This window comes from Oryza sativa, chromosome 3, assembly GCF_034140825.1.
Source record: "Oryza sativa Japonica Group chromosome 3, ASM3414082v1".
Classification (NCBI taxonomy): Eukaryota; Viridiplantae; Streptophyta; class Magnoliopsida; order Poales; family Poaceae; genus Oryza; species Oryza sativa.
The window spans coordinates 16,771,429-16,778,955 of record NC_089037.1 but is presented as its reverse complement, the minus strand read 5'-3'; positions in this window follow the sequence as shown (position 1 = coordinate 16,778,955).

Below are 7,527 nucleotides of genomic sequence, written 5' to 3'. Positions count from 1 at the left end.
CATTTTGGCTCCCCGTTCTTGGTAAGGTAACCAAAAATGTCTAGGTGGAGAGAAATCAACTTTGCTATACGTCCGACGCATGTACGACTGAAACGGCAGAAAAAACGAGCAATGACAGCGTCAGATATGACTACGCGTCGCTTGCTTGCGTATTATATGCTTTCTGTACACTGAGGCCAGAGGCTAGTCCGGCTGAGACATGTATCGATATAGCTTAGGTTGCTATTAAAAGTATCGATATAGCTTAGGTTGCTATTAAAAGGATTCACTCATGTTAGATTAGTTTAGGCTTTCAGGATGTGAAACCAATATATTTTCACAGCCATAACATGCAAGTACTCTAAAAAAGCCATAACATGCAAGAAAAAATGATTGACAACATGCAAGAAAAAATGATTGACCAGACTTGATAGAAAAGCAAGGCACCATGGCTTCAATTTCTATATTCATGACCAAAATCAGTTGAAAAATCAAATATGGCCATGTATATGTTTGCAAGCATGGAAAAACAAGAGATGTTGAAAAACGAATTGAGATAAAAGATTAATAGAATTGTTCATGGGGCCTAGAAAATCAGAGCCTAAAATACCTTATGTTAGCTTCAACCTGAATACTTTGTTGTGGTTGCCGCAAAAAAAATTTTCTGATCAATCTTAACTGATTGGTATGGATAGGAGACAAAGGGGATTAGAATAAGGGTTTAGGGTGAGAAAGCAAATGTATAAGATGAAAAGTCATGGCTGTGTATAGAGTAATATCGAGAAGAGAAATCGACGCTGGAATATGGAGCTTCGGCTGGAGTTGGGCTTTTAAAAGGCCCAACAATCACAGCTCACGCTCACAAATAACGCCGTCGACTAGTCGTATGATAGTCATACAAATCCGTCGTGTGTATAGCATTTTCGAAGAGAAATAGCGTGTTGAGGCTTAACGACATGTTACTGCATTGTGAATGGCCTTAGAGCGTGAGCGGCGTACCGACTTGCTAGTCGCAACGGGGTACTCCGTACTACTAGATCGCAAGGAGTAGCAGCAGCGTTCCAAGCAGCTTATTCACGCAATTATATTCAGTACTCCATCCATTCTAAAATATAACAACTTCTAGCCTTTCAAATATATCTTGAAATATACCAACAATTTCTTTATCAACATTCTCTTTTCAACAAATCATAACCCTCCTCTATTTAATTTTACCTATTTTCTTAACAATCGTGTGTAACTGTAAAAATACTTATATTTTAGGACGAACAAAGTACTCCCTCCATCCACAAAAGTTACACCTATTTCACATTTGAGTTTTTCCAAATAAATTGTTCATATTTATAGTTTTTATGCATTCAAGACTTAAAATAAAGAGATAAATTAAATATTTTATTAGAACCCAAGGAGTCATCTAAATACTCATTGGTTACATGCTTGCATTTACTTCTTTATTTTATAACATCCAAGATGATTTAATTTCTGGTTGGTCTTGGCGTCAAAAGTAATATGTGTAACTTTTGTGTGGATGGATGGAGTACTGTTTACGACAAAAAATAAATGATCTTGATTAAAATTATCAATTATTAAGAAAGGGAAAAATACTAGCTTATGTAAGTAGTAGTAACGTAGTGCAATAGAGTAACGTTTTACATCGTATTTTTAAAAGCGTGGAGTCAAATAGTTCATGGTAATAATCCGTTGCGAATCTATCCAATTCACCCACAGAACCATCTTCCGACATTTTTGGACCACCTTTCTTCTCCATTGTACCCCTACACGGGGAAATACTCCACTAATCACATCATAAGAGAATATCAAAAGAGCTATCACTTGACTGTATTGTCGGTTCTAAACCTATGGAGATTTCAATTTGTCAATTTTGAAGAAATGGCCGTCTCATAACATCCAGAAAAGGACACGTAGATAGCTGCCGCACAAACAGGCCCAAAACCACACAAAACGGACCCAAAACCACCCAAAGTCTGGGAATCTCGTGTGAATCGGTGTTACCCCGAATCCGTGTACTCACTCCATAATTCCCATTCCCATCGATTTCATTTCACGTCCCTTTCGCATTTTCTTTTGCCCTCTCTCTTTTTCTACAGCGACTGACGCAGACTGCACGGGAAGCTGAACTACTTGAGGACTTGAGGGTAGGGATGCAAGCGGGCTGATTCACGAGTTCACTTATAAATCAAATAAATAATAATTCATAGGTTTTTATGTTATGGTCCGATTTACCGTATCTAGATATATAAATAGGTTGATTCATAAACACATTTATAGATCAAATTAATAGGTAACCCGCACGTTACGTACTGATTTTGTTTATAAACGGGTTCGCGGACAAGTCCACTTACACCCCTACTTTGAGGAGCGTTACGGTCATTTGGTGTGCCGTGGGAGAGAGCGATGAGCGGGCCCCACCCCACCCCGGGAACGAACGGAAGTCGTCAGACACAGACACAGGTGTCAGGGGAACGACCTCTGGGGGCCGGTGTCACGTGGACTCCGCCAGGTGTGCGCCCGCGACTCGCTGCCACGCACAGGCCCGCACGGGCGCGCACACGCACCGCTACGCGACGGATGCGGTGGGTCCCGCCGTGACGTCGACCCCACCACCCGGCGCACTGATGATGGCGCGTGGGTCCCAGCCCGTCCGTGTGGGCCCCACACCAGCGGGGAAACAGCATTTTTGCGAAGATGTCCCCGCGAGATGCTGGAATCGCGACGCAGTACCTCCGAGAGAGACACGTGTGATGTGAAGAAGTGGAATCGGTAGGAGCGGGTGTTTGAGGGGCTTGAACGTGATAAAGCCAGGTATGGAACCGTATGGGAGAAGGATACCGTAGACGTAGATAGAGGGAGGAGGAGTACGTGTCGCTGGGGGGGATGGGGGTGGGGCCCACGGGGCAGCGAGAAGCGCAGAAAGCGACAGGGGTAGGTAGGTGAAGTGAGGCGTATGTTCAGTGTACTGCACCCGCGGTCCGCGGGCCTTGGCTCCTTCCCCTGGATGGGTGGGCCCCAACGGGCCCACGTACACCGCTCGCGCTAGTCGTTGTTTATAAGTACCGCTAATAGAAGATTTTGATATTTTGTTTGTATTGTATAACCATTTATCGTATTAAAAAATTTGATTATTATTTATTTTTTACTTGCTTTATTATCTAAAGTACTTTAAGCATAATTTTTTGTTTTTTTATATTTGCACAATTATTTTAAATAAGATGAGTGGTTAAATAGTACAAGCAAAATATCAAAATCCCTCATATTATGAGATGGAGAGAGTATTGTATTATTATTCCTTCCATTCTTCAAATTGATCATTATATAACGTATGGACACGTATTTATCGGAACAACACGAAAGAATATGTGCAATCTAAAAGGTATAGTTATATATTATGTTTTAATCGATACATGTGTATATTACATTATGCTATAGCGTCTTTATGTAGTTTAAATTATTCTTAGTTTTATAATATAAATATTATAGGATAATCAATTTAGGATGAAGGTGTAACATGTACTCCTATTCTTTTTGTTTTTCTTACTATGAATTTAGTGTAAATGTTTTGAAATATGTATATAGCTAGCTCTTTTATACTACATCTGTCTCAGATTATAAGTATTTTTAGAGTTGGATATAGTTATTAATAAAGTACTAGTTACAAGTGAATGATGGAAGGTTGTGATTGACTGAATAGTGATTGGTTGAAAAAAGAAAATATTGATGAAGAAGTTGTTATATTTTTGGACAATTGAGGGTTAAAAGTTGTTATATTTTAAAACGGATGAGCTAACAATTTTTTTTAATTTTTTCTTTCACATAAGAGCTTATAAGTAGTTGATTTTATGGTCTACTGTTAGGACGTGGCGGAAGCCTGATGGTGGAGGTGGGTCCTATCGGATCGGACCCACCAGCGAAGCTTTGGAGTTTGGATAAGGACGCTGCCTGCCTCCTGTCTCCTGCCGGCTGCTGGTTTCGATGGGCCTTTGCTCGCCTCATCTGCCACGGGACTACGGTGACTGGCTCGGTGTGATTTAGGGTGTGGTTGTTTGTCGGCTACACTTTATTACAACTAATGTTAGATAAGTTATAGTAGCCACAACAGTGTAGTGGATAAAGTTATCCACAAAGTGTGGTAAAATTAGTAAGAAAATTGAGTTTATAATATATGAGACATGCTATTGAAAAAGTATGACAAGCCACAACTGTAACAGTGCAAACACTTGCCTAATAAATTGTGGCAGTTAAAAATGTTGTGTGGTAAAGTGTGGCCATGAACCAAACACCCCTTAATACTATGACCGAGTGATGTACTCCATCCGTCTCATAAAAAACTAACCTAGTACCAGATACGGCACATCGTAATACAATGAATCTGGACATAGAATATATCACATCCAGTCTTAGATTTACTTTTTTTTACGGAGAGAGCATATATTTTGTCAGTGCTAAAATAAAACAACCGAATAAATAGGATGAGATCTCCTGGTAGTTGAATGTGTTTTATCTCATATAATGTTGTACTCCCTCCGTACTCTTTAGGATAATATTTAAGTTAAATCTTGGGAATATAAAATATAAATAACTATCAAGTTGCTGAGTTTGAAAATGTAAAAATTATATGAATAGATTTGTCTTAAAAATACTTTTATAAAAGTATACATATATCACTTTTCAATAAATATTTTTATAGAAACAAGAAGTCAAAGTTATGTTTTAGAGACCGTGTCGCTGTTCTAAATGACTTACTTTATGAGTATGGAGGGAGTATGATTGCCATGAAGGGAGTAAAAATCCTTTAATGCAGTTTGCATTCGGAACAGGTTAAGGCCCTCTTCGTTTAGGCTTAGGCTTATTGGCCTAGACTTTTAAATTAGCTTATTGGCTTATATGATTTATAAGCAAGTGGATTTAATGTCCTAAGTTTAGTGGTGGAGTCATACAACTATCTCATATAAGCCAAAAAAGCTTCTCCAACCTAGCTTTTGGCTTAACAGTGTTAGAGTGGCTTATGGCTTCAAAAAAACTAAATGAAAAAGCTGCTTGTTTGTTTTGGCTTAGACTTTTGACTTATAAGTTAGCTTATAAACCTAAATAAAAAAGGCCTAATTACCGTTGGGGGCAATGGATGGCTTTGTCGAGGGGAACCGACAGACGTGACCATCCAGCTTAATTGAGTCCGTACATATTTTCTTACTGCTTCGTACGTTTCTCATATTATTTGTTTTATTTTTTATTAAAGTTATTTTCAGTGTGATTAAATTTATCGAAAAACCACAATGCTATTTTTTGGCACAAAATAAATATATTATTAAAATATATTTTATGTTAGATTTAAGGGATAAGTTCATTCTACACCCCCGAACTTTTCACTATGTCTAGAAAACACCCTCCAACTCTAAAACATAACATCCAAACCCCTCCAACTTTCAATACCATGCAGATGACCCTCCCAAAGTTGATTTCTACCTGGTTTTTGTCCACTAGGATGCCAACTGTACAAAGTAGTGAGGCCCACATGTCAGCACGTTCGTCCTCATCCTCTTCGGCTCTTTCTCCCCTTTTTCATCTTCCCAGCAAGGACCTCCATGGGTATGTGCAGCTCCAGCGAGGGCGAGCTCACAATCGTACCCGTGTTCTCCGAGCTCAGCGAATTTCTGCTCAGGGTCTCCGCATCGCCGCCATTGCCTGTCCCAAGCTCCATCTTGGGCGAAGGCGGTGTTGTCACGGCAGCCAGGGACAGCGAGTGGCCGCCGCGGAGGAGCAGATGGTCGATGTCGACGCGGCCGGCGCCGCCGCAGCTGATGGAGGCATACCCAGCGCCTCCTCCTCCATGCGCCAGCAAGCTCAAGCTCTGGCTTCCCGCCGTTTCCCCGAGCGCCGCTTCTTGCCCGTGCCGCGGCCTTCACCCGAGCACGTCGGGCGCGCCGCCTCCAATGCCGGCGCGGCTTGGTCTTGAACTTTGGAGGATGGCGTGGGCCTGGATCTCGACGCCGACAATCTCCCCGCGCCGTCACATGCATCGCCGCTTCTTCTCCACCGGAGTCTTCCCTATGAAGCGTTGTGGAGCACCATCGCCACCTGGTCGAGGATGAGGTCAAGCTCAAGCTTCGCCATCTGCTGCCACCTCGTCAAACTTGAGCTCCTTATCCCCAAGCTCCTCTGCCTCTATCGAACTCGGCGTCCCCAAGCGCCGCCGCTTGGTCGAACTCCGCCGCGGCCTTTCATCGAGCTCGAGCTCCGCATCCCTGGAGCGCGCCACCTCGTCAAGCTCTGCCTCCGACACGGTTCTCCCCGAGCACCGTTGCCTCTCTAAGCGGAACCACCGTCGCTGCTCCGCGCCTCTCTCTTGAGCTCGTCCACACAGATGGGAATGCGAGCTCGACCTCGCCGGTGCTCGCTGGTGGGGGACGACGGGAGAGGGGAGACCGAGCTCACTGGCTCTCGTGGGTGGGGGGCACGAGGGAGAGAGAGATCAACCTCACGCGGTGCTTGCGGGTGCGACGGGGGAGAGGAAGCTCGAGCTCATCGCTAGTGCCAATATCACGGAGGGGAGAAGAGAGAAAAGGGGAGAGAGACAAAGAAGGGGAGGGGGATGAGGTGGCGTGTGCCATGTGGGTCCAATTTCTTTTTTTTTTTTTGCCTAAGTAGACCACCACATCAGCATCACTTAGCAAAAACCACCCTGATTTGAACCAAGGGGTGTAAATTAAACGGTACTGAAAGTTAGATATCGCTTTTAAAGTTTGAGGGTGCGTTTTAAACCACACGAAGAGTTTAGGGGTGTCAAATGAACTTATCCCTATATTTAATAAAACTAATTTAGTATTTTAGATGTTAAATTTATTTATAAATTTGGTCAAATTTTAAAAGGTTTGATTAAAAAAGTCAAAACAACTTATAATATGAAACAGATGGAGTAGTTACTACTCCCTCTGTCCCATTTTAAATGTAGCGATGAGTTTTCGTATTCAACTTTAATCGTTGGTCTTATTTGAAAATTTTTTGAAAAAAAACATAAGTCACACATAAGGTACTATTCATGTTTTATCATCAAATAACAATAAAACTACTACTAATAAAAAAAATTCAAATAAAACAAACGATCGAAGTTAAAAACGAAAACTTATAGTTGTTGCGCTTAAAATGGGACGAAGGGAGTACTTACTAATGACCAAGGGTCTAAAACCTTGCTACTACATCCGTCCAATAATATAAGGAGTTTAAATCTTAAACACATGTATTAAGAAAGTATATGGAGTTAAATGGTGGAATATTGTGATTGTTTGAGAAAACAAATTAGGTGGAGAATTTGAATGGTGAATGGTTATAATTGGTTGAGAAGAGGATAGGTAGGTAAAGAAGTTATTATAATTTAGGACAATTTTTTGTTATATTTTGGGACAAAATAAATGCATTTCTTGCACAAGGAAAGATAAATGACCTATATGCCCCTTAATTAAATAAGGGATGGTTAAAAGTGGGGGTTAAGATGAAGAGAAATTTGAATAAAAAATAATTGATGGAACATGTAGT